The sequence below is a fragment of the Apostichopus japonicus genome, chromosome 16 (genome assembly GCF_037975245.1).
Source record: "Apostichopus japonicus isolate 1M-3 chromosome 16, ASM3797524v1, whole genome shotgun sequence".
NCBI lineage: Eukaryota > Metazoa > Echinodermata > Holothuroidea > Aspidochirotida > Stichopodidae > Apostichopus > Apostichopus japonicus.
Window position 1 is genome coordinate 41512436 of NC_092576.1, and position 10988 is coordinate 41523423.

At 36.8% G+C, this 10988-nt stretch overlaps 1 long non-coding RNA gene across 2 annotated transcripts; it reads right to left on the reverse strand.

The window, feature by feature from the left end:
• Positions 1–4259: 4259 nt before the first annotated feature.
• On the reverse strand, positions 4260–9935 carry LOC139983401 (uncharacterized). 2 transcript variants are annotated; one of them, XR_011798657.1, is made up of 4 exons: positions 9270–9935; positions 5872–6118; positions 5107–5296; positions 4260–4374 (listed from the first exon to the last, which is right to left on the reverse strand). It is a non-coding gene; the product is annotated as an uncharacterized lncRNA (long non-coding RNA). The 2 variants fall into 2 exon arrangements; XR_011798656.1 differs by having other exon boundaries at positions 5872–6123.
• Between the last annotated feature and the right edge of the window lie 1053 nt (positions 9936–10988).

Consider the following 10988-nt stretch of genomic DNA (forward strand, 5'->3'; position numbering starts at 1 on the left):
CACTAAGTGCGGATATTGGTCTCCATTTGCCACTATTGCAGTAAACCCAAACGAGCAACGTGTCTACGGTGTCTCTTAAAAGACAATATTATTAACAAATTCGAAAAGAATTTTTAATCTCTTTGGTGTCATTTTAAAAGTATTTCTGATAACATTACATACAGAATTCTTTTATATGAGAAAGGTACATATGAGAAACATGACAATGACCGTGATAAAACCAATTTCAAGATTACTAGCGATCAATTCGCTCAATTTGTTTCAAAAAATGATTGAAAAGTGATATGAATTCCTCCTCATTCATTCTTTTTATTTGAGCATGTTGAACGCTTGTGATAACATGTCATTACGAATCATTGCAGACGCTCACCCAAACCGTTAAAAAATACCCTCCCTCTCCCCCCTTCTCTTCCTACACTGAGCTCCCAACAGTGGCGGAGCGTCAATACAGTCAGGGGGCGGATGCCCCCCCCCCCTCAACGGACTAATATGGACTGCTGGCGCCCTTTTCAGCTATTGATCACTTCTTTTACTTATTCGCGAGTATTGACTTTTTTATGGCGCTCTCATCTACCTATTGACATTTGTCACATTTTGTTGGCGATGACACCTATTTATTCTTCGTTTATCTGCAAATTAGCAAGGCCCGGAAAGGGTCATTTCCGGCCATATAGGGAGTATCTTTACTCAAAAGATTTCTGTACGCTCTGCGCCAACCTGTGGTGGCGCTCCGCTTAGATAAAGTCGAAAGCGCCCATACAGACCATTCTCACCCCCTCTTACCAATACCCCTAGCTCCGCCACGATAACAGGAGTGACTTTCCATATGTTATTGGTAGGAAATTGCAGGAATTATTGGAATCCTCAATGAAAACTATACGTAGGTAGTCTTGTTTGCGTGGGATTGAGTTGTGTAGGTGTTACACAAAAATGTAGATATGCTTTCTTTATTCTTGTGGAAAGCCGCTTTCACTTTGATATCAGATAAACCTGTGGTACATGCAGTGACGTAGCCAGGATTGTTCCAGTGGAGGGGGTGGGCGCTTGGGGGGGGGGCTTGAACAATTCCTGGGAGGGCGTCTTGTTACTACCTGAGTGGAGTGCCACCATATGGGTTGGCGCTCAGCATACGGGAAATTTTCAGCTATAAAGACCTCCTAGAACGTTGGAAATAACACTTCCCAGGCCTTGTAAGCTGCTCTAAAGTTTCACAGCATCCTTTATTTTGAGATCCCCATGTCTTGACATGGTTATCAAATAATTTAGAGAAATAGAAGAAAAAAGACAATCTGGTAAGTTGCTTTGAAATATCATGACATATCTCGGCCTATGCGCTATGTCACGTCAGGTTTTTCGGCAACTATAGCCTACTGCCGGTCCGCGGTCGAAGGGTCGTTCATGAGTGGTCATCATGGAGATTCGATACCATGCAGACCAATGAATGATATATTTTTCGCACAGTCTTGCAAGGTTTAAAGAAATGGCTCCTTACATAGTTGGCATGATTCAAACTCATCCAGTGCAAATTCATCCAGATGCAAATTCATCAATATAATTGGTCGAGAACTTGCTAGAACAGTAAGCTGTCTGAATTAGCATCTTCAGATCAAATATGGGTTTGCTGAGTTAGGGAGCAATATGTTCGAAGTACAAGGACCAACCAATGAACACATTTTTAACATAAGAGGCAGAGATAAGACACTTTAGCAGAAATCATTATGTCTTCTTTCTGTTTATTACTGATAAATGCAAATATTTTCATTAAAAATCAATATGAAATTTCATGTTACTTTCAGAAATATATAAACAAAGCAACTTCAACAACTTCAGCTCATTCACATTCATGCTATCAGCTAGAAAATTCACCATGAGGCACATTTTCTATGAGGCATTGATGTGAATACCACTGACATAACTTGTGCTATTCAAATGGATAAAGGGCTTGGTCAAGTCATGAATAAGGCTCTGCCCCATATATTGCACATGTACAAAAAGGGTTACTGCTGTACATGCAATACTTTTTTGATGGGGGGAGAGGGGGCGGGGAGATGTGGTAACATGTTGAAAAGACCACATCTTTTAATTTGTCATTTTTCTTTTGAACATATGCAAATGCTAGAAATGAAAGCACTTGGAAATTTCTTAAAGAGATAGGCAGCTGTTGCCCTTGCACTGCTTTGAAGTCTGCACCACTGTAAATATTGTTGAAGGAGTGGAGTTCTGCGAATCTTTTGATAGTCAAGTAATAAATTTTTCTTTCACTGTTTGTTAAACAGCTCCTAGCAGTAATATGCATTTGCACGACATTGTATCTGAGGTTCATTATGTAACCGGTGTTTTCTACATACAGTCCAATTAAAAACCAATGTTAAACTTGTTCACCTGCAATGGTCTAAATTCAGAAAGTACATCAATATCATAACTCTTTTGCATGTTGTATAACGGTACTGAATTTGAAGTGGATTATATTTATCAATGAATATAGCAATGTTTTGGGTAAAAGCAATTAAAGCATCCACTTGAACTTCATGTTTTCCTTGCATTGTTTGCTACTTCCTCCTATCTAGTTTCGAAAGGGACATATAGAAAAATGCTCAATACCTCAAACAACATTATTTAACCTTGTTTCCCACAAAAAATGTTCTGTCCCAGTTTCTGTAAACTACTCGGGATAAATGGAGGGGTGGGGGGGGGGGGAAGGTGTTGGACAGGTTGGGAAACTAAATATTTGACAGATGTTGTATTTGACAATAAAATTCACCTTCCAAGGAAGTAATACAGTTCTTTAAGTGGCATTTTATGAAGGACCTACAGTATGTAACGATAGCAGAATTGGTTATTGCCTCCTGCTGAAATGTCCAATAAAGACTTGCAGTATTGGAATGTTCATCAGATTCCTCATTTATAGAAACATCTGTGTTTATTGAAACTTTCCTAGGATGTTGCCAACAAGATGCAGTTGAAGTCTACTGTACCTTGTTGTCAAAGGTGGAGCTCACAAAAAGTCCTATCAACTAGTCTTATTCAAGCAGTGGCAACATATGGGAAAAAAAGAAAAGCAAAATATGGTACAATTTTGTTAATATTATTTTGAACTATTTATCCCAACACCCTATCCTCCTTTTAAGACTTTTGCAAGCTTGTAAACCAGTTACAGCACTCATGCAACATGATATGACAACGGTTCATTGCCAGAACATGAAACTAGCAATTTGGAGTAAATTTGTTAAAAGAATGATGAAGTTAATACACTGAAATATTGAATGGGGCTCAAAAGAGCTTAAGAAGTCTTTTGAGGTACATTACTTGTTCTGATAAATATATTAATTGCCCTAAGATTCAGCTATTAAAGCAGCTACTAGTCAGATACTAGATAGTATGGGATCATGAAGGTTTTCAGATTTTACCTATATTGGCCTCAAATAACCTTTGACTTGGCTAAGAGCTCAGCACATGATACACCTGCATACAAACTTCCATTCATCATTCCAATATTGAACTATCATGTTAACATGGCTTTCAGATTCAGATATCTAGTTATCTCACATGGGCTTCTGCTATACTGTTTATAGAATAGTACTCAATGTCAGAAACCTATATGCACTACATATGACTACCAACTTTTCCTTGTTGAGTTAGATGCTCTATGTTACTCTACTGACCTTGAGTAGCCTTGACCCTCAATGAAGCCAACACCTACTGAAAATTCCAGTATAAATATAAAATTAATGAAATGATTCAGAAAATACTTTAACAGAAAGGAAAACTATTATAAACACTTCTGTTCATACTGACCTCAGCGTAAACAATTTAGAGACCAAGAACATATGGTATAATAACTACTAGCTAACATTTCTTCCTTCTACTCTGCAATTTTGAGAGAACAATAAGCAAAATTGATACTGGCAAATGTAACATGGCAACAATCACAATAATTCACAAATGATGATGACATCAGAAAAAGTAGCAACCATGACAATGATGATGATTTGAAAATCTTAATGAGCAATCCTAAATGTAACTAGAAATTCACTTTTAGTAGAGCAGGGTTCTCTCAAGCACGTTCTAACCTGGCGGTGGTCGTGGTTTGAATATGATTTTACCTCTCCCTGCATGGTTTGAAAGTTGAGCACCCGGGCTGAACATTTATGAACCAGGAAAAGCTTGCTGCCACTTATCTGGTCCGAAAAAATTAAAGCATGAGGTAAATTTCCTCCTGGGTGCATAATTATCATAACAGTTCAAGAATTTTTACCACAGGTGATGATCTTTGGTATCTGGAGTCGGCTCGGACTTGAGGGGTCTTGTATTTGGCTCAGACAAGATGGACTCGGACTTGGATCGGGCTCTGGGTAATTGGACTCGACTACAGCTCTGCCATAAATATAAAGAGATAATGGATTGTTAATAATTTATGATATAGTGTTGTGAAGTTAGACACTTAGAGAGTACTCCTAAATGTAATGGATAGCATTAAACTCTTCGTTTCACTAACAAAAGGATTCTCAAATACAGTACTAGCAACATTACAACTAGAATAGTTGATTACCAATACGCTGCAGTGAAGTAAAGGAGTTTAATAAAGAGCATCCCTCAATGTAATGACTAGGATGAAACTCTTAGTTTCACTAACAAAAGTATACCACATGCAGTACCAACATGGGGGGAGGATGCCCATTACATTGAGGGTCCACTAGACTTAAGGTTTGCTAGACCCAACATCCCCATTGTGGGAAGCATTATTGAGCATCTAGTTAGCATTAATTGGGTAACTGAAGTATGAAAAGACCTTGGTGTCTCCCCTCCCAGCAGTATAACAACTGGAATAATGGATTGGTGAAACAATGTTTTATTTGATACAGTGAAGTAAGGGAGTTACATGAGTAATAGTTAATGCAATGAATATGATTAAAATCTTTGTTTTACTAACGAAAATTATTCTCAAATACAGCAACATAAGAATTTGTATAAATGGATTATTAATAATGAATTTTATGATGCTGTAAAGGAAGAAAATTCATTAACAAATTTTAATTTGTTTGCTGCATGTCATATACCTGTCCAGAAACTAAAAAGAAAAATTCAAACTCATAGAATGCACCGTACCTGGCTCCAAGCAATGACATATAAATCTAGTCCTCATTATATCTACAGAAGTTGTTTGTCCAATTTTAATCGAAAGCCTTTCCTTTCATTGAAAATTTTGATCTTCAGTAAAAATATTCTTCTGTCTGCAGATTTTATTGATGACAGTACTTCCTTCTCTTGTGGAGAAATTCCATCAGCTCTCGTTAACCTACAATGAACCAAAACAACATTTCAATCATATGTCAAAGTTTCACTGAAGTACATTCCATGTAAATATTTTTTTAAAGCCTCACATTTTGATATTGACATTGTTGCAAAAGGTACAAATAAACACATCACAATCAAGGTTAAAATGTGATGGTGTGTTAACACCTCAAGTCTTTGCTTCACAATCCTACCTACAATTCATTCCAGCCTGCCAGATGGCAGATTTACAGTACATTTGGTTTTCAAAGACTACACATAAAGTCATTTCAATTCGGATAACATTCTATGATGGTGGAAGTAGCAAAGTAAACCAAAAGGTTTGGCAGTGGACTTGGTGGGAAGTGGAAAGTCTTTCTTACATTACTTTGTTAGCCGTTGCCTTAGATCGTTTACAGTTTTTGAAAATAAACAGCAAATTTTCATCATCTTTGTTCGTGTTGAAACTTAGTACAGTAAATTTATATTATGTATAGTGTGTGTTGATCAGACTTAGATGATATTAAAGGGAAGACTTTAGAAAACTAACTTCAGGTCATAGGGATTTAAAATATATCTCACAGTCAATACAGTACTTACTGAATATTAAAGACAACTGGGATGTTTGCAATATATGCTTGTGGGAGCTCCTTATTTCCATATAAGCCATTTCTCTCTGCATCCCATGGTCAGCATGAACCAGCAGCTCAAAGTTACAGTATTTTGATATCCTGTGTCGACCTTGAAATTGCAGCCCTGTACTTCTTGCAATAAAGTGGAGCATATCTGCTGTGGTGTTCTCATTCTGCATTCATGCATTCATCAAATTGTGCCAAATTTGAGCCATCTTTTCTGACAAGAGAATGAACATAAATAAGTCCAGATAATTGTTTCATAAATTGCAAGTGGAAGTCTTGACAGTGCAGTTCTCTATTTGATGTCATTACTTAGTGTACATGTTGTCCAATATTCATGTCAGTTTAGTTAATTTAGCTATCACTTTTTTCATGGAAACCGCATATGCAACAATTGAGAAAAATGCCACACTACTAAGTTTGAATATTGATCTATTATTTGGTATGTAAGTTGTACCCAGGAATTTAGCATGCAATCACTTCAAGAGATTGACTGAGTATTCATGCATGGTTCAATGCCTCATCCCACATGCAGTTCATTTACTAAAAAAATGCATGCACCCTAGACTATGTATACCGGTACATTTAGTCCCTCAACGTATCATTTGGGGTTTAAGCTCAGGACTACTCGTGTACACAGACTTTGGCATTATGACTGAGTTAATTTTTAATGTTTGGTTTCAATGATGTTGAAACTTTCCACTCACGATGGCATATGTGTGCGTGTGCATTGGTAGGAGTACTGTGTTTGTGATCCTAGATTGTAAACACAGTTTCTCATGACAGTAAGCTTTATTGGACAGATCTCATAGTTGGTACAGTATGTATGTATAGATGCATCACAAGTACAAGAAGCCTATTGTTTTTGGTGAAGGTCAAAGGTAATTTAGGTAAAAATGGTCAAATTGTGAAAACTCAATTTGAAGCATGGATAGATCTATTTATTGGTATGTCTAGGCCAGTGATTTGGTCAACAGGGCAAACTTGTGAAAACCTTATTTAAACCATGCGTCTCAAAGCAGGGTACACTAGCTTGCAGAGATATATAATGTTTAGTATCATGTTATATCGCTACAGAAGGCTTTCAGTGGTCTTTTTAGATCCCCAACTGTCACTTTGAAAATGTTGTTTATCACAGTTCTCAATAGTTTTTTGCTGTATATTATTAAGATACAATAAGTTGTACATGCAGCCTACACATATACAGTAGCATACATGTCAGATTGACAAATTCATAAAATGAAACTTATTACATAATGGAAACCATGTGCAGTGCAGTTTGCATAATGGTGATCTATTTATACACCCAACCAGCTAGTATCGGATCATAGTAACATGTTACCACATGTATGCATAAAAAGTGTTTTGTCACACAGTACAGTTCTAACATCATACAAGGGAGTTTTATTTGTTCCATAACAACTCTGATCATAATAGCCTGTTCGTGCAGGGAGTTGTAATGGAACAACTCCCTGGTTTGTGCTATGGACATGAGAACTATCTAGTGCCTGTTGAACATTAGTCTTGTGCATTTTCATGTTACTTACTAACACCAAATTACTGCACACAAATGGTCATTTTTAAAAGTATGAAAACTGAATACAATCAAGAGCTTTTATTTGGACATGATACCCAATATGAAACTACTTTAGTTGCACATACTGTATGTATGCTGGTTTTTATCATGAATGATTTTTATAGGAGCCATGATTTATTTTTTATTTTTTATGAAGTAGGTCTGGATTCCCTTGGCATTATAACCTGATTGAAATTTAACCTCTGTGATTGCACTAATATGTGAGACCATTGATCAACCTAATTAATAGCTTTTAATGATGAAGACACTGATAACAATTTCATAACTCATTAGTGTGAACACAATGCAAGGTTCAATGAGGTACTGTTTATTTCCTTAAAATGCATAGCTGGTGGTTTTTCAACATACTCTAATCCTTTCAAATATGTTACATTGAATCTTTACACATTTCCATTGATATATCACAGACTGTGTTTTTTTGTTATGGGACTCCGTAAAACTGGATCAAACCTAGCAATTTTGGACAAGGACTTTGCTCTTTTTGCAAAAACTCCTAAGTGCTCAAGTGACTGTACAGTAGGTCACCCTGTGAAGGCATTGTGGGACTTTGAGGAAAAATTTTGATCAAGCTATTACTTCAGCACTATTAACACTACCCACATCATAACGTTAATATCAAAATGCCTAAATTACTTAGCCATGATTGCGTTGTTATTCTAAAATGAATACTCAATTGTTTACCTTCAGCCATGATTCATCCCATAGGTGCAGGGGGAAAAAACTCATGTTACAGTACAAAAAATTGTTGTACACTCAGTGCTACACTGAGGCCCTGTGTGACTTAGTTCTCTGAATCAGAACCAATGACACACCACTACTACTGTACGCACAGGGCTTAGTGATGCACACTAACACATATAGAGAATATTGTGGGGATGAATATTGTACTGAGACGGCAAACGTTTTCACATTTTTTACTTTTGTAACTCGTTTATGGAATCTGTCAGGCCCTTTCTTTTACTGTAGTGTTCCGTTTGCTTGTGTATCTGTTTTTGTGGAGTTGTGACTTTCTGACTGCCTTATTTTATGTCAGAGAGATTGAGACATACCCAAAGATTTATATTTCGTGAAATGGTTCAAAATTGCATCGCACGAATGCAAGTTCTTTCATACTCCTACATTGACACATCTGTCGATGAGCTTACTGTAGTGAAGGCCTAAGTAAACATCCATTATCTTTGGATGCTGTTTGCTATTGTCTGAGCCTCTAACTTCAGAAAGGTCAGGTCCCAAAGATTAGTGGTATTATATTGAGGTAATTTTGGTTATTTTTAGGGAGTAAGATTTCCAAATGCCCCAAAACATGCACAAAAACAATTTGATCAGCAAATACCTGAAATGGATTCAAACTCATGAAATATTTAACTCTGCTTGGCTGCAAAAAGTTATGGTTGCCTGCTGTATAGTTGCTAGTACTAGCTACAGTAGTAGTAGGCTAGTATATAGTAATAGTAGCCTAGGCCTAGTACTAGTAGGCCTAGTAATATTTGGAGGTGCGTCAATTATTAAGCCTTTACTTTAAAAGATCTGGAAGATCACCAGGCTGCAAAATGTGTAGGTTGACCAGTCTGTTACAAGTATATACTTTAATTTATGTATCACATTTATATTCCGAGTATCAGCAAAGGCAGTAGCAGGCAGCTGTGATTTACCATAGCCAGTAATACTGATAGGTCCAATTTAGGGCTAACGTTAGGCCTAGGCTAGTCTACTCTAACTCTAAATGTTATTAATATATCCGGAACACTTTTAAGGAATTTACTTACAATGCATATACTGCACCAAAGTCCAAAAGCCAACTTCAAATGGGCAACGTTTACGGTAACCTGCGGCACTTTCCTTTGTAGACTACATGGCTAGGCCACATAAAGTAACGTTGAATGTAGGCTATTGGGATAGCAACGATACGATCCGATCGACTGCCCTGCCACCGAACACAGAAAGAACTGCTTATGTGTGGGGGCGTTGTTTCGTTACGTGTAAATTTGCCAGTTAAAATAGAAACTCTTATTTTCTTAAATATCCCAAATTAATGGAAGAAAAAGTACAATTACGAAGATTTCAGTGTAATTAGAGGAACCTTTAAGTTTCGGAACTATATATAGCCGCATTTGGTCAAAATCGAGGTGTAAAGTTGGGATCAACATATATACCATGTTCGTAATTCTGTTATATACCCTTCGGAATTGCCTCCACTTTTGAGGGGAAATTTTACCCTTTAAATGAACGATTTTTTTTTGGTAACTTCGGAATTGAAAAGTTTATGAGGTTTTCTCTTAACTCGAAATAATCATTCCTCAAAGGAAGTGAAATTGATTGAACAAGAAGACCCTAGACTTAGGTTTACCTGGTGTCAGGTAAACCTATCCCCGAGGTAAACCTAAGTCCCAGCTATCATGCGTTGAAGTAAACAAATATACCAATGTATATATATATATATATATATATATATATATATATATATATATATATATATATATATATATATATATATATATATATATATATATATATAGGAATAACGGAAAAAAAAACTGTTAAACAACTATGCTGCATTTAGAGAAAGGCTGGATATCGAGTGAGATACAATAATTGAATTAGGTAAGTGATTGGAAGTAAAACAGCCAATGTTTGGTTTTTGCAGAGCTTTCGAGCAAAACTAGCTCTTCTTCAGTGCATGATCACCGAGAGTGACAAGGAGTAGCAGGAATTGAAACTATTTTATAGAGAAGATGTCGGCATGGTTGTAAAGGCAAAGCGACTTACTGATTTCTGCTGAATTGAGCAGAAGTTTTAGAAATTCGGATTATTTTAATCCGCGTCGGATTATTTTAATCCGATTCCGTCGTAATTGTAAAGGAATTGTTTTGGTTTATCTGGGACGGCCAATCGTTTCTGATGTTTAAACCAAATGGTGCCGTGGTCTTTAGGTTTAGTTCCCAGAAATTTTCTTTCGCTTTCCTAGATTTATCTGTCCAAGAATCGTTCTGGTCAATGGCAATAACACGCAAATTCTCAATTGAATGATTTTGGAGATTGAAGTGATTTGCAACAGGTTGGTAGATCTTTTTTGTTTTGATCGCCGATCTATGTTGTGTCATTCTCATTCTAAGAGTGTTTTTTGACTCTCCAATGTATTGTAAGTTACAAATATTGCAGTAGATGAGGTAAATGACATTTTTGGATAGGTAGTTAATTTTGTGCCGAATTTGGAACGTGCGTTTGGTTTGGTTGCTCTGAAAGGCCCCGGTCGAATCGACAAGTAAGCACGTTTTGCAATTTTGTGTACAAGGCGATGATCCTGTAGTTTCTGTTTTGCTTTCCCCTAATGGGGTGTCATCCCGAAAGGATGCCCGAACTAAGATATCCCGTAGGTTGCTGGGTCTTTTAAAAGCGATGACAGGTAATTCTGGGAAAACTGATTTCAGGCGTTCGGTGCCTTGAAGTAGGTGAAAATTCTTCTGAATGATATTAGCCAGTGGTGG